The sequence below is a fragment of the Ischnura elegans genome, chromosome 3 (assembly GCF_921293095.1).
Source record: "Ischnura elegans chromosome 3, ioIscEleg1.1, whole genome shotgun sequence".
Lineage (NCBI taxonomy): Eukaryota > Metazoa > Arthropoda > Insecta > Odonata > Coenagrionidae > Ischnura > Ischnura elegans.
In genome coordinates this window covers 68,968,509-68,990,383 of record NC_060248.1, presented here as the reverse complement: position 1 = coordinate 68,990,383, position 21,875 = coordinate 68,968,509, and the positions used below count along the sequence as shown (strand labels likewise).

General features: G+C 40.2%; 1 non-coding gene across 1 annotated transcript; it reads right to left on the bottom strand.

Moving 5' to 3' along the window:
• Positions 1-9,725: 9,725 nt before the first annotated feature.
• On the bottom strand, positions 9,726-9,799 carry Trnan-guu. Its single transcript has one exon. It is a non-coding gene; the product is annotated as a tRNA-Asn (tRNA).
• Between the last annotated feature and the right edge of the window lie 12,076 nt (positions 9,800-21,875).

Below are 21,875 nucleotides of genomic sequence, written 5' to 3'. Positions count from 1 at the left end.
AGGGGCTTCCTCTCCTCTTCGTCCGCAATTTTTTACGCCCCGACCTCATCAAACATTCAAGGGAGCTGATGAAAACGAGTCTTCGGGTGCTTCTGGAGCCGTTCTGCCCAAACCTACCGACCGAAAAGCCCTCCTTCCTTCATACCAACGCAGTTTTCCCAGCAAGAGAGCGCACACCACTACCGAAACCCTCTCCAAAAAATATAAACCTCTTCTAGAACTCTTCGGTGCCATGTTTCACAGCAATTGGCCGGTAGATATTTCCGAACGGGGATAAAATAGATGCTATGACGGAGCTAAGGGAATGATATCATGGACGAATGGCAAAGACCTTGCCTTAAGGATAACCTAGTCACAAAGCAGAAAAAAAAACATGAAAGAAAACGGTGGTGCATAACATGAGATAGAATTCGGTGAGAAAACGTATAAAAGAAAATAAATATTTACTAAAACACTTCGGCAACCTTTATTTTGCGCCTAAGTAATTTTACGCCGAAAAATAGATAGTTACGATTCGTACAATTCAATTCACAGCAAAACATTTTTAAAACTATTATCAGTCATTATTATTGCTAATATCCCCTAAATAAATGTCCTCATAAAATATGCCAAAGAGACCTTGGGAATGAAATCGGGCAAGAAACTGGACAGTTCCAGAAGGGGCTTCTTGCTTTCACGGGCCGACAAATGCAAAGGTACGCTAAAGAACTGTTGTCGGTGCGTAATTCCTCCATTCCCGCACACATGTCAGCACTTCAGCGGAAAATGGTTGAATAACTTTCTCAAGACGTCAACATAATATTTAATTCTAGAAAAATACTTGTGTATCGTGAGCCCTTAAATCCCGTAAATTGCTTTTTTTCTTTCTAGTGCCACAGCAATGGGAAAGTATACAAATGAGAGTTTTCTATCAGTGTTTCCTTAATACTCAAGAAGAATTTAAAGCTTTTTGGGTATAAGAGTATTCACTATATTGGTCACTATTACTGAATGCGATGCTCAAGGACGTCTCGAAACAGACGTCTCCTAAGTGCGCAATCGAACATATAGCTAAAAATCCTGTATTGGGACGCCAGAAGGCGGGAAGTTAACCCTCTCTGCCCGTTACGTAGGGCAAAAATATATTTTTCCCTTGGCATTGAGCAGGATGTGAATTGAGAAGTAAGTAATTCAAATTTACTCGGTAAAACTTTGAAAATCAATTTACTACTTCTTTATGTGATAATAATTGCAGTACTTAATGCTTTTTTTATCCTGCATGGACAGACGAGTTGCCCCTTTATTCCGTTCAGTGGTTTGCATAAAAAAAACTAAGAAGGGTGCTATGAATTCATTCGCTAAGTAATATCCACAAGTGATATCATACATTAATTGAAGGTGGCAGAGCAACTATTTTCTGAGCCACCTTGGGAACAATTTGAACCTTGCATACGCCGTAAGTATGTTCACAACAGCTTAATTAGGCGTAACTTGAAATAATATCATACGGGCCTGGAATTGAAAATAAGTATTGCCTAAATCACAGTTCAGATAAATCGCGCAATTAATTCAAGAGAAGCTTCCATAGCTAATATGACTGTCGATAGACCTCAATACCCCCTTCTACTCGTTACAGAAATTACGTGCTTTTCTCCAATGAAAACTTTAGAAATCGAGTTAAGCCGTTTTAAGCTGTTGTGAATTAATAGACACTCTCCTCAAGTGTTTAAATCATTATTTGCGATAAGCTAAGTTGTCTGGTTGTAAAAAAGGCTGATAATGTATGTGTGATTTATTTTTAAGTTATTTTCTCTGGTGGTTGAAATCACTGTTTGTAATTGCAATTTTTTATCACTTGACAGTAAATTTATATCCAATGCGTGATGGTAGATTGACGATGGGTAGGTGGAATACGGGACTATAGATGTCAAGTAAAGTATCATGCTTGCTGAGCAACAGGAATGGATATAGCTCTCACCGGTTCGCATGAGAACTATGAGGTTACGGAATGAATGGTCACGTTACGGCGGCATTTTCGTAATTGCAGAGCAGATAGCAAATAGAGCCCTCTCGCTACGCTACGCATCTAAAACGTAGAAGCCTTTACGCTCATCTTACTATGTCGAGCCTTATCTCACTTCTTCACCGCTTCAAGAAATACCTACACGATACTACCGACCCCTTATTCACTCTAAAGTTCCCGTTCCTATCCCTCTTTCCTGTTCCACGACCCCCAGAAGGCCTGCTACCCAGGAGACCGACCATTCGAGGCCCGGAGTCGCTTGAATGTTCCGCAAGGTCGAGGGAATGAGGGTGTTCCTTGGTCTCCCACAGGAATAACATCGGCTGTCTCCCTTTCCCTCCATGAGATATTGAACTCTTTCCTTGCCTACCTCTCGATCTCTGCCTCACTCGTAACTGCCGAAGAAGAAAAATCCTTTCCTAAAGGCGTCTTGCGACGGTGGGGGCGTTTTTTTACGATTGCAATTCCTTTTTCGGTGTCTTCTACTGCCTTGGGCTACGAAATTGCCGGGTTCATGGGTTCAAAATACAAGGAAGTGACCCAAGATAGGTAGTGAATCACTGGCCCAGCCCCTTGTTTCAGCCGCAATTCTGCAGGGATTTACTGGGTTAGGACTGAGTGAATGGTTTACATTAATAGCCGTCCAAAAATTGGTACTATATTGAAAATATTATACCGTTTTTACAAACTCGCTCAGTTGCTTGTCCTCTTGACCCGATCATATCTTGAAAATCCATTTCACCCACTTTTCGATTAGCTATCAAGCAGAAATTTTAAGGATAAATCAGAACTAGATGACAAGATTTTCTAACACTATTATTATAATTGAAACTACTTCTCGATTTTAATTATTAACTTAAGATTAAATATGGAGATAAGTTCAAAAAATTTCCTCCAAAATTCGATGGCGGCACTACGACCGTTAAGATGAATGAGTTCGTTTGCCATATTGAAAATCCTGTTTTGATTTTCCGAAGACTAAATTATAGCAATGAACATTGTGGTGTTGCATATAGAAAATTGATCTATCACAAGATTTTATCTAAATGTGGGAAGAATAAAAATAATATTACAGTATGAAAATATTTTTTATGAAAAACGATGTTTTGCTCGCGGAATAAAAATAATATAATTAATATTGTATGAGCCTCACGGAGTCTCTATATACAATGAAAACCGTTGGGCGCAACGGTTACAAATGCTTCCCTACAACACTCAATTTATACTTAACATCAATTAAAGTGTAATTATAGAGGAGCATGCGTTCAAGAATTTTCGTTGTTTATAGGGCCATTTATTTAGCGATTCCATAGAAAATTTCATTCAAATATAAGCATATACAACCAATATATAACCACACTCATATAAAATTTCATTTCAAATATAACCATCAATATCGCATTGGCTCACGAATATTGCTCAAACGTTAATGGTAGTCTTCATCATTAAAAGAAAGACCCAGCCCTCTGGATCAAATAAACCGTAAATTCCTAACTGAGGCTAAAGTATTATTTCAGAGATTTCAACGACCGGAGCAATATTTTTTCATTAGTCTTCAATGTCAGTCCACAATCGGTTATTTCACAACAAACTTGATAAACGTGAGGAATTGTAGCGCGGATTCCATGAAAAATATAATTCATCTATGCCACTTACACAATAAAGCTACCAATCAAGGATGAATTACAAATTTGTTTTACGGCAATTATCGCGTAAAAAATAAAATATAAAAAACAATGATTATAATATTGCAAAGCGCCAAGCCTTTACACGTGCTCCAAATTCTGACATAATATTAGTGACCTGAAATTATAAAATAGGTAAATTCAGAGATAAATTCAGTTAAATTTGCAAAAAAGGGGCAATACGACACACACATTAGCGGAACGTATTGAAAGTAAAGAAATTTTTCCCAAGAACTGTATACAGGCCGTAGCAATATTGAATTGATTATTATTAATCTTTCGATACCACTAAAAGCATCATTAATTGGCCTTTATAACGGGATTTTCATGACATTTTAACAATTAATTGGACAAGAATATCCATGACTTTTAAAGGGGTTAGCCACCTTGGTGGGACTCGAACACGCCACCTTCGTATTGACAAGCGAGGACTGAATACTCAATTCAGATCCAAGACATACTAACCGAGTCCCTCTGAAAACAACTACGGAGAGTTGAGCATTCTTCTTACGAATGAGATATCAAAAATTATGGGGGGAGCTTCTGTGTAGCCACTGCGAGTGCTCCTAAACACACCACCCCAAACATTTTCAATCAATGGCACAGAATAAAAAAGTGTTTTCCGCCGAAAATTTTCCAACCACCCCACTGTCACTCCATATGAATTCTGAAAACGGTGCCACACGTCCCATTCCTCTTGGTTTCCGGAATCGTTCTTCACGTCCCCCAAAAAATTCCCCCCCATTCCAATTCCAGTCTCCAAAAAAGACGAAAGGAAGGGAGGAGGGCGTCATCTCGGAATTCGCACGAGGAAGAACCGTGGAGACAAAAGGGAAGGGTAGTAGATCGGCGAGGGAGAGGGGGAGGAAAAGTCAGCCGAGGGTAAAAAATAATTGGATCGGGTGTGACGTGGTGCGGGGGCATATGCGCGCAGGTGAAAAATGAAAAGCGGAATACGTGAGGAAAACGAATTTGTATCTGCCAAGACGCGGCCCTGGGAATTAAAGGTCCCTTCTCAGAGTTCTTCCCCTACCCCTCAGACTTACAGCTAGAATACACATACAGATTCCCCACCCATGCCTCCCCTTGAAACCTTGAGGCTTCCCACCCCTAGTCCGCTTTCTCCTTCCACCGAGGTCTCCCTAAGGGATGCGGTCCAGTGGGAACATGTGGGGGGGGTGGAAACCTAACCCCTCTGCCCCAGCGCACGAGTCACTAAGAATTGATGACGTAGGAGTGACGGGGAGGGGGGGGGCAAGGAGGTTGAAGCACGCGGTGGTGGGGGTGTGTAGGAGAAGAGAAGGTCAGCTATGGGAAGGAGGGGGATGAGTTTCGTGGAAAAAAAATAAGGAAGCATTCTTCAGCCCTTCAAAAATCATCCCAACACGCCACTTTTCCACTTTCTCATGCCATGCCTTCCGCCATACTTTCGCTCAACTCTCGCTAGACCCTCTCCCTTTCCTCCACCTTTTGGACTCGGGATATTTTTCCTGTTTCTCACCTCCTCAAGATACATCGTGCTTCTATGGAACTGGCTCCCTCAGTAGAAACGCACATATTCACCTTCGGAAATGGTGGGTACTTTCTTCCTTGCATAATGAGAAATTGTAGTGGTGAAGGTATCATTCCGCTAATAATGTCAATAAAATCTCACATATTCCCAAATATTTAATCTGCGATTCGATCAAAGTGCTACTAAGTAAATACGTGTTATTTAGAAATTTTCACTCTTAAATTTTAAGTAATCCAATTAAATTTCATAGCCTGTAAACCTACAAATTTCACCCGCATTAAATGTCAGTCAATCTACAAGATGCATGTACAAGAAATTTTATTCACATGAGGTTCCAAAGTTTAATCCTTTTTCTCACCAGTGAAAATCTTTGATGCAATTGGAGGGATTACTGAAATAATGTAATATTCCTAGCATTATTATTTTGATCTTCTAAGTGCATGAAAGTAATGAGTTAAGGCACTACAAAATATACTGTTAATTCAAAATAAACGCGTAAATTTTACAATACTGGAATAACGAAGGTGGAAAGAAACTCACTGTATCTGATTATTAGGTTGGTAATGAATACCTATCACCAATTCATTTTTTTTTAATAGAGCAATATAAGATGAACTTGATGAAGACCCTATTACTCCATCTCCACTATCAATTTCATCAAATACACCTGATCTCAAGTCCCTACACGCACCTTTTATTTAGGGATTTATGTGAACCACATGATTTTTAGTTTTTTCGCACAGCCGAAATGTGTACAAGAAAAAAATATTAAATGCGTCGAATTAAATAGATATACTGCGTCGCAAATGCGTTGCAACAAAAAATGCCAGACGATACTATTATCTTTCATTTTCACCTAAAACAGCCGAATTCTTTGTTTATCCATTCATTTTTATCATTGCCAATCTGTAACAGGAATCTAACAATGTTATATTGTTATAAATTACTTTCTCAAAAATTAAAATTTACGTATTACTATTTGAAAACATTATAATACAGGATGATCAAATTTGAACTATTTTTTTATTTATTTAGTTAAAAGTTAGTTGATTAATTGGACTATCTATTATATCTTTAAATACTTCATATTTGCACTTATCACAATTTATTGGCATTCAAAATCATCTTCAACATGTATAACATCTGGAATTGCAATTGCAATAACAATGTGAGGTCTTGTGTTGAACTTGAGTTTCGATCTCTTGTCAAAAACCTGTCTTGGGTACTTACATTTCTGCGAAATTTCTGCTAAGTTTTATTCTCCTTGTAACACGAAGTTGAGCCTATAAACATCGATTGCGCCTCAATTTTGAATTATGCATCAATCCGGGTCGATCGATAAATATTTTGACACCGTACAAGGGAATAGGCCCAACAAATCGCTTCAACGTAGCCAGACCTTCCAAACCCCGATTCTCTCCCCCTAGAGCAAGCAAGCAAGCAATTCCTTGCACCTCTTCCCTTTTTATTTTTCCAATCCCTCTCCTCCTCCTCCACACCTGCCTCGATCCTCCTCGCCAACTAATCCCCCTTCTGATCACTTTCGCATTTGCGCCATTCCAGGGATACCCGTCCCCTTTCTTCCCCAGAACTTTCATCCCAACCTTCCCTCCACCTTAATCGCCCATAACTCCTTGAACTTTGGAAATAAGTGACGACGAAGACAGAGCATGGATCGATAGCCGAACGAAGGACGAGAAAGTAGAAAGGAGAGAGAGGGAAAGTTGATGGAAAGAGTTGAACCGGGCTCGGACGGCGGGTTGCGTTATTTTTTTATTTATTCCGGTAAAAGACGATTATTCATCATCTCACGTCAATACACACCAATTCCTTATTCCTCAAATTTTCACCCACTCACGTCCCCCCTTCTTTCTTCGGTCCATGACAGGCGTTTGTATTCCTGCGCAGCCGGCTGCGGCAACACCTATCCGTTGGTAACAAAAGCAAAGAAGCCAAATGTGCTGGTTTGAAGCATGAAGCCTCTTTTCACGCGTTGAAAGATAGGTTTGCCGACCACCTCGAGGCAAAATTTTGTAAAGATAGTTGTTTTGAAAGATGGAAATGATTGATGACTTCAACCGTCATTATTTGCGCTGAGGGAGATTTCAGTTTTTTAACAAGATATGGTATGATGTGAATTCAATTCTTGGAACTCGTCTCCACTATTTCACTCTAGTTACCCCTGAAAGAGTTAGGGATACTCATCTTCACCTTAAATATTCTTATGTCAAAGAAAAAATATTTCAAATGAAATGGGAAAAAATAGACTGTGGTGAATTTATCAAATCCATGAAAGCTCGCTGAGAAGTTAATCACTGTTAATGGACAACCTTTTTATCAGGATTGAATCGAATCATCAATTAATACTGTCATAATTTCTCCGTATTCTTCCAAAAAAAGGACAATTCACTCATAACTCCCGACTCCGCAGCTTATACTCTATTCTTTTAAGTCTCACTCATCTTAATATTTAAAAATGTGTTTAGAAAGTCTTTCAGTTAATATAAGAAAAAAAACATATTTTTGAAGCAAAACAAACCAAAATAATATTCTTACATTAGGTTTGTATATTAAAATTAAGTAAACTTAACGTATCTTATAGCATTCCATATCTCTTTCAAGTTTCACCCCAAAGAGTACTATATACGTTCAGACGCCAGGTTAACGCTCCAAATTCGAGAGACATGATTAATTAACAATAGAAATAAATATTTGCTTAGCCCAAAAGTCAACACATTGATTTCTACAAATTAACCTATCGATGGCATAATATAGGGAACAATTTTAATGGCTAAATTGGCATTAAGAACGCCTTCATTGTCCAATAATTTTTGTTACGTATATTTAGTCTTATAGAAGACTGAGATGAGAAATAGCCCTCCACATCAACCAGGAAGAAACGCAAGAATGCAAAAAAGTAACAGCAATGGGACGTTAATGGCTATTTCAGCCACTTTTACCTACTCGCATTAAAAATACACTAGCGTCCGTCTGCTCAGCAATTTTTCTTGAATATCTCTCCATGAAAAATTATTTGTTTTTTATTCATCATTTTCATCGTTAATCTATCGGGAGAAATCCCCGACTTACCCGCCGATATGATGAAAAGATTTGAAAAAAATTGAACCAACTTCCACACGGCTAAAGCCTGACATGCATTTCAAAACGCTTAGGAAGCGGAGATGCGACGACGATTTTCTTCTTTACCCCCGCTCAAGAGCGAAAGGAAAAGTATTGAAGGGACAAAAAAAAACAAATTTCGTGAAAGGAGGACTTTGGCGGAGGGTATGGCAAGGTGGCAACGGAGGTGGAAATATGGAAAAAGATGAGAATAGTGAAAGACGTTGGTGGGGGAGATTGCGAGAAACTTTTTAGATCTCCCGTGCGTGAGGAATCTAAACTATTGGGGACGCGAAAAAAGAAGGAAAATGGACGGGTGCCGCAGGAAATGGAAAGATGGGATAGAAATGGATTGAAGAGGGTGATTGGCGGGGGGTGTATGGTGAGGATATAGGAAAAGATATAGAAAGTGAACGGGAAAGAGGAGAAGAATTTCAGGGGAGGTTAGTTTGGGGAGAGTAGAGGAGGAGGTTTTTGGGGTATGGAGAGGGTTTTCCAGGGATGCTGAGGAGTGAGGAGGAGGAGTAAAGCAAAGGGGGGGCAAGGGTACAAGAGCAGGATGATTTATGGAGGGCTCGGGCTTCGGACAAGTGTTGGCCACGAGAAGTAACAAATTCTTCAACCCTAAATCCACACACCGAGGAAAAAGAGAGAAAGGGGGAGGGACTATGTTTCCCACCGTCCGACAACTCCGAACCCCCCGGCCGAAGCCCCAAGAGATCTCGGCCGCCGCCCCACCAAACCACCGGCAAGTTCGGCCTCCTCTGACCCGCCTCCCTCCAACAACCCCGCTCAATCCCACCCACGTCCCCTTCGCCAAAGTCCACCGCCGGACCCTCCCACCCCCCAAATGGCAGCCCGCGGGCACAAACTGCACCATCCCTCGCTCGAATTTTTCGCCGCTCAAGTGTGACCGCCCTATCTCTCCCCACTTGCATGTGAACAAGCGGAACATGGACTGTTCAATAATATCTTTCCATGCTCTATAGTTGTCCTCAAACGCTATCCAAAATGCTTTCAAAGACGCGAGGGTTTCTCCAAGGTAGAATTTCTGCCGACGTCATCTATTTTGGGGCAACTGTGCAAGAAAAAAATAATTCCATGGGCTAACTTTCAGTTTATCCCGCTTTATTTTGCATATAGAGCATTTCCACTTACACATGATACCTTCCAATAAATAAGCAATTATACAAAATTAATTTCTGTCGATGTCATCTATGTTTGAGCTACTGTGCAAGAAAAAATAATTCCAAGACCTAATTTTCTGTTTTATCCACTTGATTTTGAAGATGAGGCACTTCCACTAACACATAATACTTTCAAATAAATAAACAGTAATACAAATATGGACTCGCTTACGTTTGAATACAAGGAAATGATAAACAAAGACTAGTATAAAAAGGACCGCCCCCGGGTGGGCTCGAACCACCAACCTTTCGGTTAACAGCCGAATGCGCTAGCCGATTGCGCCACGGAGGCTGTGAAGTAATCGAGCTCCCATAGACCTAAGAATGATTTTTTACAGTGATACCTAACCTCAGCTTGATTAAAAATAGATTGAAATTTTAAAGTTTTAACAATTTTTCCTATCGTTTCAAACTTTTTTATAGGGACTCGATTCTATGAATACTTCTCTTACCTCGTCTCGTTCACCCCAAACATTTGTATGAGTGACTCATTCAGTGGACGGAAATGGGATATATACTTAGTATATAGATATTCTCCTTCTTTTCTGATTAAAAAAAAATCTCTCTATCACTTTCGAGCCGTTTTAAACATGCGAATTGTGCCCATGAGTATGAGGGTGGGGAGACAAAAAACATATTATTGTTATCAATAAGTTTATCAACCGACTAATGAACTACCCCTACCATCCCACTCGAGGTTTTTTTCGCTTCAGTTAGTCCAGCTGATCTTTCTCTTTTTAATTTAAGCTGAACATGGATCGCGGGGAAAGAATGAGATACATAGCTTATTATTTGTCTCTAACTGCCAAGGCTGTGAAAAAAAAAGCTTTCAAAAATGCGTCGGTTCCCAGTGGGAAGAAGTTATGTCAATCGCATGATTGCGAGGGCGAGAAAAAAATAGTTCCACAGCAAAATTTTCGAACATCTCTAATAGATATTGAAAACGCGATACTCACGCCAACCACAAATCTCATATGAATTAATTCTTTCTGGAGGAGACAATTGAGTGAAGTCTTCATCCAAGGGGACAGCATGGAGAAGGCCCAATTCCATCACATAGTAGGCTGCTTTCTGTTGTCACTTCGGTGGCATTTTAACCGGCTTTCAAAAATGTCCCGGCGCAGTGATGAGTGCGTTCACGATTTTCAATATTGGCATGCCCGTTCTCAACGGATACTCGTTGAGCCCACTCTACGTACCACGATCCGTACGAACTGTACTACGATCGACATCGTCATCCCCATACACCCTCTTAAACCTTTCGTGAACGTTTCTGATCGTCTCATTCTTACAAAAAAGGAACTTAAATACAGCCTGCTGCTTTTGACAGACATCAAGTTCATCATCTTATAGAAATGGTGCTTTCACGTCACGATCGGTATTGCGTTCAAATAAATTTTGATGGAAGCGAGAAGGATCACTCTATGCTCTTTACTAATTGAAAACGCCAATAGTAAAAATTGTGGAGTCAGGATATTTGTGTGCTTAGTTTTGAAGTGACCCTCGTAATTACCCAGGTTTCCTAATTAAGCAAGCTATTCCGATGGTTTGATTAATGCATCGGCAACATCATAGTCCAAATAAAGTTCACCCAAAATTTTTAATATTGAGTGATATTTAATTTGTACACTCGAGGGACATGGAATATTCATCCAGGCATTGGTCATCAAATTTGGGACCTGAAATGCCTGATTCTAGCTATCAAAAATAGCAGTGCAAATTTGTCTTTTTAATATTCCTCATCATCTTGTAGCCCTCACGTTCTTCCTCAATTTTATGTCAATTACATACTCATAGTTTCGCTCCACTCGCCATTATTAAAGATTAATTGTCTATCGATGTTAATTTTTGTGATATATTCTATCAAATTCGAAGTTCTCTCCAGGTAAGCTTTAATAATGCCAATAAAAGGTGGATCGGGAAAATAGCCGATCGCAACCGTAATTTTAAAATGAATCTTAACCTTTAGAAGTTCATATTGTGGCCGACATACTTTTGATCTCATAGTGAGAGGAGTTTGCTAAATGTGACACGGTAAAATGAAAAGTCATTGTCATGCATGACTGGTATGCCGCTTACTTCTAGACACGACTTAACCGCTGTCTTCCATTGAAGGCAAAAAAATTTTCCTCGTTGAAATGATTCCAACGTTCCAGGATCCATTTTTCTACGACCACTCTCTATTTTTTCTGTCGAATGACAAACGAAATTACAGTTTGATCGCTAGTGGAACAGCAGCTGCATTCTCAAAATTGGCAGGCGACAAGAGAGGTTATTCTGAAAACGCATGAAGCACGCACACGAGAACGCATGAGGGGAGAGGAGGTAAATGCAATCGAAGGCCTGCGTGAAATATCTATCTGGGGAGGGGGGAATAAGGAACGATGAAAAGATAACGAACGTGCTTGTGGTGTGGCCGCATAAAAGCTATAATAAACGTATGAATAAATGTCGAAGAAAATTTAAAAGACTCCCAAAACTTACTTTGAATAATTGAGCGTGTAAAATTATAAATTTTTCCGAGAGAAAAACCTAATCCATCTCTGATTCATTCCACATTCCACATCTTATCTACTGTACCATTTTGCGACGAAAAGTTACTACCATTTAATAAATTTCATTCATTTTACAGTGATATCCAAATTCATCAAATATGATTCTAATATACCGGGACTAGCCGCGGTGATATTATTTCGAGAGATCAGTAGGAGATTTTTTGTGCCAAGAAAAATTCAGCAATGAAGGGAATACAACCTTGGGCAGCCGCTTCGATAAAACACAGCACCGACCCTTACCATTGGCCATCTTTGGGAGAGGACTAAAACAACGTGAAATCATAACCACATGCGTAACATTCCTCCAGAAGCCAAATTTATGGGAAAGATTGCGACCAAGATGCTGAATTAAGATAATAATTTGGTGTCCTACCCTCGTTAATAGTCATGCTATACATACAAATTCTCGCATAATCTGAGGTCAGACCGGTTTAAGCCTCATCGGTTTCGATCCCAAACTATTTAGCCGCTGTTAATACAAGAGACTATTAGTGAGACATAGCTTTGCTTTTTGATTATATGAATTTCAGGATTGGATGCATGTTGAAAACACCCACATTCCACATTTTAAGTAACTTTTTTAAGTAACATGGTAACTTTTTTTACGCCTAGCAAATTGTAATGTTATTTCTGTTTCTACTTATGAATTAATTACAGGATTATTACCTAAATCGGCCATATCAAAGATAAACTTGATATTGAAGGAGGAAGAAGAAGTACACATATTTCCCGATATTTCGCATCCTTTGATGGTCACTTTTTCTGAGGTAATTTATACCATATAAGTTCCCTATTCTGGGGGCGTTAAGTGATGTTTTACTTTAAGCCTAATATTCGAGAAGGTATTTATACCTATCCGTGCATGGAAAAAGTTTAGAAAGGAAGGGGAAGGAGGAGTTCTAGAATTGAGAGGGGATGATTTGACAAAACTCGAAGACCCAATGCCTTACAATTCAAAACAATAAAAGTCGTGAAATTAAGCCTGTAACATGTGTGGCAGACCATCGTGAGGAATGTCCACCGGGAGGAAATCGTATTAGCACGTTTGAGGATAGGTCACTGCATCCTAACCTACTCATACCTCTTCACGGAATAGAAAATTGAGCCCCAATGCGTAGATTGCGATTGTCCATAAACAGTGTGACATCTCCTGACGGACTGTGAAATACGAGACCCGAAATACGATATCATATATCGGGTCTTAGGGGTTGATTCGCAACTTCGGGATAAACCTATCTTATGTGCTAGAAGACAAATCGGCACATGCCACTCGACTCATCAATTTTTTTACGATCAACTGACCTTTTTCGTAAAATACGAGTATTATTGGAGTTCTTTTTATATTGTTATATATTTGACGACTACTCTTCCTTCATAATCATAACTGATTTATTTTTTAATAATCATATCAGTAATGAGTAAAGTGGCCTCAGTCGCCGACCTCCTACAACCTAAATATTATTAATACTTGAGAGGGGAAGGAATTCATCTTACATTCGACGCAGAAGTATACCAGGAAAGTAGGAAACCTAAAAAACTGCAACAGTGACTAAACAAGAAAAGAGAGAGAGAGGGATGTGATAAGGGCCGGTTTAAGCGGTAAGCAAAGCAAGTTAGCCGCGTAGGGCGCCAAGCAAAAGGAGGCGCCTAAGCGCTGGTTTTTAAGGCCTAAAAACATCACATTTAATACATAACAGCAAGCACGTTATATTGCACAAGCACACTGATATTTAAGTCTCGACCATTATTCCTAAATTATTTGCATTTATTTTTAAATGTATCCAGAGGGAATCACTACTACCTCTTAGATTATTTTTGAGGTGAGGAGCGGAATGTTGTTCGCTTACACTTGAAAAATGTCTGGGACCGGCCCTAGATGTGATAGCTAGACATTGCATGTCCCCTGGCGAGGAGAGACGGGATGGAAAAGGAGAGTATGGAGAGGGAAAGAATACGGAAAGAATTGTGAATGAACCAGCCGGATAAGAACACAGGGGAGAAAGGAGAGGGGGAAGGATAGGAGGTCAGGAAGGAGGTGGAGAAGAGATTGGTGTGGCCAAAGTAAACCCAACCCACCTCTTTCTCCCTCCCGTGTCCTTCAACTCGCCCAAAAATCCACACTCTACCCTCAAATCCGGCTTGGACCCTTCATTTCTCGCCCCACCCCCACCTCCACCCTCCTTCCCTTGTTCCGCCACATCTCGAATTCCGATCTCGAATTTCATCGCAGGCGGAGTGTCCCGTGGGCAGCACGCCGGACGTGTACGTCTGACCCTGGTCATGCGCGCCTGTCTGTGTGAGCACAAGGGTTGCGATTGGAAGTATCTCTCCACCCAACACACCCCCATCCCTTCTATTTCCAATCCATTCCTTTCTTCTTTTCCTCCGCCCCCTTACAAGGCCTCTCAATCACCGGAGCAGGTCCACGAGTCCGGCAGCGCACCCCGCGCACGTTGACGTCTCCGAAGCTTTACCCGTCGAAATGGATTTATTTGCGTCCACCTCGGGGAGGTCTGCGAGAGCGTGCATTTGTCTTCCGAGCAGAGCGCGACGGCGGATTTTCAGGGATAATTCAAGGAATGAAAGAATAAGCCACGATATAAGAGAACATGCTCGTAGCGTTCACGTTCTGTTATGTTTACATTGCAGGTAGGTTGTGGTAACCCTTCATGAATAATTCTTTTAAGCTTTGAATTCTAATGACGTAATATTGCGTTCTCTAATGACGTAATATGAACTTCATAAAAATTTGGGCAACGTAATCTTACGTCAGTTTGAATTTGATCGCCTTTCATATTTTACCCTTAATATTACGGTCGGATACCTACCTAGAATTATTCATAAAATGAGTTGGTGCACAGAAAATGCTCTACATGATAGTCTTAGATATAGCAGCTTTATTTCAAATTTCAATGTATTGCAGTAAAATTACTAAAAATGTCTAAAAGTTAGGAAAAATTCCCAGCAATAGACTAAGGTATTGGTTATAAAGGGCTAGCACTAATAAAGTTAATTGCAATGCTGCATTTACACCGGAAATTCTGTTGTATAAGTCAACTTTCCAACATATATAACGGGCAATTTGATGATCTCTTCAATGTGCTTGTGTAAGTAAAATGCTGGTGGTAAATACCAATCAAACGACTTCCAGCAATTACCTTCTATTAATCATAAGCAATAACTTCTTCAAACTTCAATAACTTGCATACAAAATTGAAAAAATCCAGCCTAAAAATTTACCAGGGATAATCTATTAGAGAACTTAGATGCCCGCATTAAGACAGAAACCATAATGCATTCAAAAATCAATTTCCCAATAGTTCGATAAAAGAGTCTGCATTTCAAAGGAAGGAATAGTTCTACACCTAAACATTGGAAGATTGACAGGAGAATAAAACTACGAAATGCACTCGGGTGTTATTTTTTCAAATAGAAACCTCACCCATAAAATAACTTTTAGAAGTCTTTGATCTTTTTTTGATGTTTATGAAGTCACAGTGCGAATGTGAGAAATATCGAAATCACAAATACAGCCATATTATGGATTTTGTAGATATAATTTTATAGATTTATAGATAGCATCTCTTTTACCCTTATGTAATGACACACTTCGCAGTGAAACTGAAAGACAGAATAAAAACTAAAATATGCATATATCTCGACAATTGTGCTTTTGATGAGCGCAACCACAATAGAAATTACTGATTTAGAAACTAAAACAAGTTTTCATAATAATGACATCCCTTATAGGAGTAAATAAATAATAGTGTAATAAAATAAGTAAATATAATAAATGTGTCACCTCAGTATAAAGCTTTATCGTCCGCAAAAATTTGTGAAAAATTTGGAAGTTTCCGGAGCTGCTTGAGTTCCTACCTCCCTTTGTGAGCTAAAAGCCAGATGAGGAAGGAATTAGGTGGTACCCCTCACGAGTGTACAAAATGCGTTAGTTATTGTACAATAACTTGTCTATCAAGTTCTTGGCTTATGTAAACATTACGTTGGCATTCAAATCTCTAAGTATCACTAAAAAATCGCTCAAATCGCTAAAAAAAACTTGGCACCGTAGGATTTGAAAGAAAATATACCTGCGCTTGGCCTAAACATTTTCAAAGTTAGAGCAACGAGCAAAGTATAAAATTCAAAATCATTTTGCAAATTAACAGCCAATAATTTTAAATGGTAGCAAATACATATAAATCATCATATTACTCCAAAATTAACCAGCAGAAAATGATTAAATGCAACTTACATGGAATTCTCCACCTTAGAAATCAGACAGGATTCTTTCAGCTCTTGATATCAAAAATATGTTTGAGTGTGTTCCCGTTCTTAATAAAAAATACAGCCACTCAAAATTTGAGTAATTCGGGAAACAGGGATATAGCCGTGAAACTTTAACGTTAGGTATATCTAATGTTGGTGCAGAAGGATAAAATTTCACCAATGTGCTGAGTTTTATTTAGTTTTTTATTTATTCCCTTTCCACCGAAAACAGCACATGTCGGCCTTTTACGGGGTTTTCAACAAGTTAAACAATTTTAAGTTCACGAAAAACCTTGCCCTCGATAGGGGAACCTACCCAAGCGAGACTAAAACCCGCGACCATTTGTTTGGCAGGCGAGGAATTTAGCCCACCGCCACCGAGACCAGCAAAAGGGCCTGTCCGATATTTGAACCCGGGACATCTCGCACCCCCCGAAGTGAGAATCATACCCATAGACCAACAGACCTAATTAACCGGATTACACTGAGTTAATGACAAAGATGATATGTGCGCCATGAAAAGTCATGTGAACCAGCTAAATCATCAAATTAGGCACGAAATTTACACATAATACGCACGCCTTGACTTCTATGACTGTATAGTTTGAATAAGGATAGACATAAAGAAGAAACCCACGATCAAGCAATCCACAAATGCGATTACTCCCACAAGTTTGAGTGCATTAAAAATTATGACAACAAATATAACAATACTATGAGTCATAATATAGCTATTGCAATTTGTTCCCAAGCGCACAAAGCCGCCTTGCGTGTGATAGCGCAGCGAGAGAGAAAGGGGATAAAAAGGTCCCCCTGATTGATTGTTTTTCCACGGGCACCGAGTGCGTGCGTACAGTTGGGAAACGTCCAGTGATATCCTCCCCCCGCTTAGGGTCCAGGCGAAAAAGGGAGAAGAGAGGGCGAGGGATAAATAGAGTTTTGAAAGTATGAGCAATGACCCAGAGGAAAGAAATGATTTGTGTGGCTTTTCCGATCCTATTCCCCTGCTGTCGGCCCAGACCAATCCAGCATTCAAGCCTTTTTCTCTTCTTTTGTAATTTGGAGCCAGAAGAAGGAGGCCAAGGAAAAAACACAGACCGGACCTCTCCTTCGTACGTGCCTTTGAAAATAAAAAAAATCAACTACGAGCACCCTCGGGGACCCGTCTACAATAAGAAATTCTACACGAAAACTAAAAAGATAATGAAGCTTAAGTATACTTATTGGCTAAGATTGGCTGATAAAAGTTCACAGTTAATTCCGTAGAAAGAATCAAGATTGATGGCATTGTACGTAGTAATTTTTGTATTCATTAACTAGAAACATAGAAAACTCGATTATAAAGTAATAAACAATTCAAAAATAACCATATAATTTTAATTTCTTAAGGTATTAATTATTGCATTCGTTACTTCAATGATTCGAAATGTGACTCGATGAAATATTTCCCTTAATAAAATAGGATTCTAAGGATGACAAATATTTAGCGCCCCATTTCCAAGAGATCGCAGTCTCATCAAAAATAGTGAGAAAAAAACAGTACTGAAATTTTTTTTTGATATTTCTGATAAATCTGAACTTTCCTGTTGATCTCTTCAAATAGGTATAACTAAGATTGATGGGTGGGTCATAAATTGGTATTTTGATTAAATAAAGAATGGCTACGGCATAGAAGTAATTAAAATTATTAGCAGCACAATTAAGCATATTTTTAGCAATTAGCAAACTTTTATGGGAAAATATGATGCCCGTTAATGGGATAATAATGTTCTATGAATATACTTGATTACTTCCAAGTACTTCATGTTATTACTTTTCTATCTTCTGCTCTTTCAGCTCAAGTGCCGATGACGAATAAAATAAATTAGATAATATACACACCACGAGTAAAAATGAAAATAAATGCATACCAGTACAAAGTCTGCACCCACTTAGCCCACAATGTAATTACTTAAGATGTGTTTAGGACAGATATAAAAGCATAAAACTTTTAAGTTGAACGTTTACAGGAAAAAGAAGTTTTGGACACATAAGGCTGAAAATATTTTAAGTAGAAAGTAAATCTGAGCTAAAATCAGCAAGTAACAGGTATCAATTAATTTATTCATAACTTTTTCTTGTGATTAACAGAATCTTCTATTACCCACCCTCTCCTCCAGCTGAAGGAATAGAGTTTCGGCTACCTGTTTAACTTTGACCCTCCATAACCATTAGCCTACAACTTCGAAGGAATGTTAGAGCAGAGACCTGTCAGGCATTATTCAAGCGGACCTTAATGTAAATTACTCGCCGCAAAGGCCAATCCAAACAAAGGAGGGACCGTCTTCCACTGCGCGCTTTATACGTATGAGCATCTTACCCTCGACCGCCGCGCCGCTCCCTATTCGTGTCTTCGGTTTGCTGCCATCCCGGTCGTATAAACCATTCATTTGACTACCCGATGAATGGAAGTTGATCGCGCACACCCACTCATTTCCGTGGGCTTTCAATTCAGGGTGTAGGGACTTGAGAGGGGAATGTTCTGGACCGCAAAAGGAGAACCGGAGGCTTTTAATGCGGCTAGTGAAATGAGGGTTTCAGTGAAGCAAGGCTGTGCTGCCTAAAGCTTAACTTGCATCCCAACCAACTCCTTTAGCTCTTTGCTATACCTACACACAACACTCAGGGTCCTCCACACCGGAAAAAAGCTTCCTCCTCTAACTCCTCTCCTCCTCGCTGCTCCCAAGAACAGCAGGTCCACACACCTCCCCAACCCCCTTATAACGTGTTTGTGTTTGTTCCCTTGGTCCCCAATCCCAAGGCGGCCTGTCCTCCACTCCCACTCCTCTTCCAGGACACAGTTTTCCCCAATTTAACCCCCCAAACCTTCTCCTCCTCTTTAGCAACCGAGGAAAACTCCGCCCTCAGACCTCTTCCTCGGCCGAACTCCTCCGAAGCCGCCCCTCCCTCGTCCAGGTATCCGAACACACAAAACCGAAAAGCGTTTTCTTGCCGGCAACTTCCACCACCCACGCTTACTCCTCGCGAGGGTAGGGGGATGGCAAGCACGCACTGGCCACCCATGCATCTTTCATGAGTGGTGTGCGCAAGGAAGCTTGGGGGGAGGTTGTGGAGGTATATGCAGGGGGACTGCGATGGAGAAGAACGGGATGCTGAGTGAGAGAAGTGGTGGGAGTCGGAGGGAGAGAAAAAAAGTGAGTAAATTTGGAAGAAGTGAGGAGGGAGAGAGGTAAATTGGAAATGCCCCCCACCTTATATAAAGGAGATTGTTTCTCTCATATGACCTTTCGCTGGTTTACGAGCGGTTAAGAGGGAGATAATGGTGAAGAGGGCGATGATAAGACTGTTTCCTTAAATCAAGAGTGTTTTTTTTTAGTGCTTTCCGCGCACCATTTCCGAGGAAAATCGGGTTAAACTGGGAGGTGTTTCATGAATATCTATGTCAGCGAGAGGGAAGTTTTGCCAACTTTCGCATAAAATTTACGAAAAAAAAAGTAAAATATGTCCAAGGAGTCACACGCATGGAATAGACGCATGATTCCGAAAAACTTAACAAGAATTAACCTAATTTCAATCGTTACTACGGACAAGAAGGGGCGAGGCAAAATTATTCGGATAATTTTTCAAATAAACTGTAATTAAAATGCATAAACGGATAAAATTCATATTTTCAAATTAGTCATATAATAATACACAATCAATAGCCATAATAGATGATTAATCAATAAGTACACTCCTCAGTAACTTTATATTCACTCTATCACTCTATCTCGCTCCCAACCTGACGCAAAAGTATAATACTACTTAAACACCATTACGAGATTCAATCGTTCACCTATATTTCAAAAAATAGATGACAATGAAAATCGTATGTAATTTTGATTACAGCCAAAAATAAACATTTGATGGAGTCAGCAGGTTTGATGACCTAGAGTTTCAAGAGCCAAATCCCTACAGCATTTGCACATAAACTAAATAACTTCTTTAACATCATTTAGGGCTCAAAGGCATGGAATCACAGCCAAGCGGTCATCATATATTTTTCCACTCTATAATTTTCCCATGAATCAGGAATTCCTTTTAAGAAATGGTCTTTGTGCAGCAGTGATTATATATTTTTTTAATTGTTTCACCTAGATTTGATTTCTCCCGTCCTAGATTTTATTTCTAGGTAGCAATGTTAGTGAAAAAGCCATCATTACATTAAAGGAAGATTGCCAACAGTGTTCATGCATGGAATATTTCAATAGTGAAATCCTTAAAGCACTTTTTTAAAGACTCATTGACTCTTTCAACATTAATCAGTGTTTAGAGGCATCAAATCAAAGCCCCAAGTATACGGGATGGAGAAAAATTTTGTCGCAAAATTTTTACCCTGAATAGCTGATGCCAGCAGGAATCCAAATTACGGATGATGTTTCGGTCGAAAGCGCATCATTTTTAAACTACAGAGAATTTGAGCCAACCGCTCCTATTGGCCGATAGCTTTTACTGTTGCCGGATGCATATGATGCATCGCTATCTCCGGCAGGCAAAGCATTCGAAGTCATTAGTTGTTCACAGCATCCGGCAACAGGGCAAACTCGCGGCCTATCGGAGCACTAGGCTAAAAGTTTCTGTAGTTTAAAAACGATGCGTTTCGACCAAAATATTATCAACAATTTTGATTCCTACTGGCAGTAACTATCGCGTCGGGGCGTCCTTCCTTTTTCCTTCCCATTCCACTCCCCTCCCCGGAAGCGCGGGCGCATCAATTGTAGCACGGGGTCCCGGCTCCTGCGGTTGTAACCTTCTAAGAAGTCTTGGGTTCTCATTGGTAGCAACAACTACCATATCCAACGATTGATTTTTGATCCTACTTATTTATAGTAAAATCTTCCAAAATCGTTGGCACATTCAAGTATGGTTTCGCTAGTAGTGAGCCCTGGTCGCTTTTATAGCGGCGAGGGTATTCCCTATCCTATCCCACCACTCCTATTCCTACCCTAGAGACTCCTAGCCGGGCATCTAATCGCGCCGGCGCCTCAATCATTTTTCCTTCCTTTCCACTCCCCTCCCCGGGAGCGCGGGCGTATCAGTTGTAGTACTGGGTCCCGGCCCCGGTGGTTGTAACCTTCCAAGGGCCTTCTCCATACTTAGGGTTAAAATTTCGTTACACAACTCTTCCCCACCCTGGACTAAGACGATATCTACGACAGAGACGAAGGACTATCACCGATATTATAGTATAGAGAAGCCTATCTTTTGGTACCAGTGAGCTTGAGAGTGGCCGTATGTGAATGCAAGTGTGAGAGACGGTGAGAATTCGGAGACAGGGAAGATAGATAGCGGAAGGGGAGGGGGGTCGCGGCGGGAAGTCCTCCTCCAGAGACACACGGCGGTGCGATCTGCTGGGAGTTTGATGAAATTTACATCTCATGTGTCCTGGGTCGCTCAGGGGGTGGGTGGATGCAGGAGAGGAATGGGGAGGAGGGGAGGGGCCAGGGTGGGGGAATCGGAATGGGGAGTGTAAGAGGAAGAGACGATGGGAAAGGAGGAAAGGGAAGG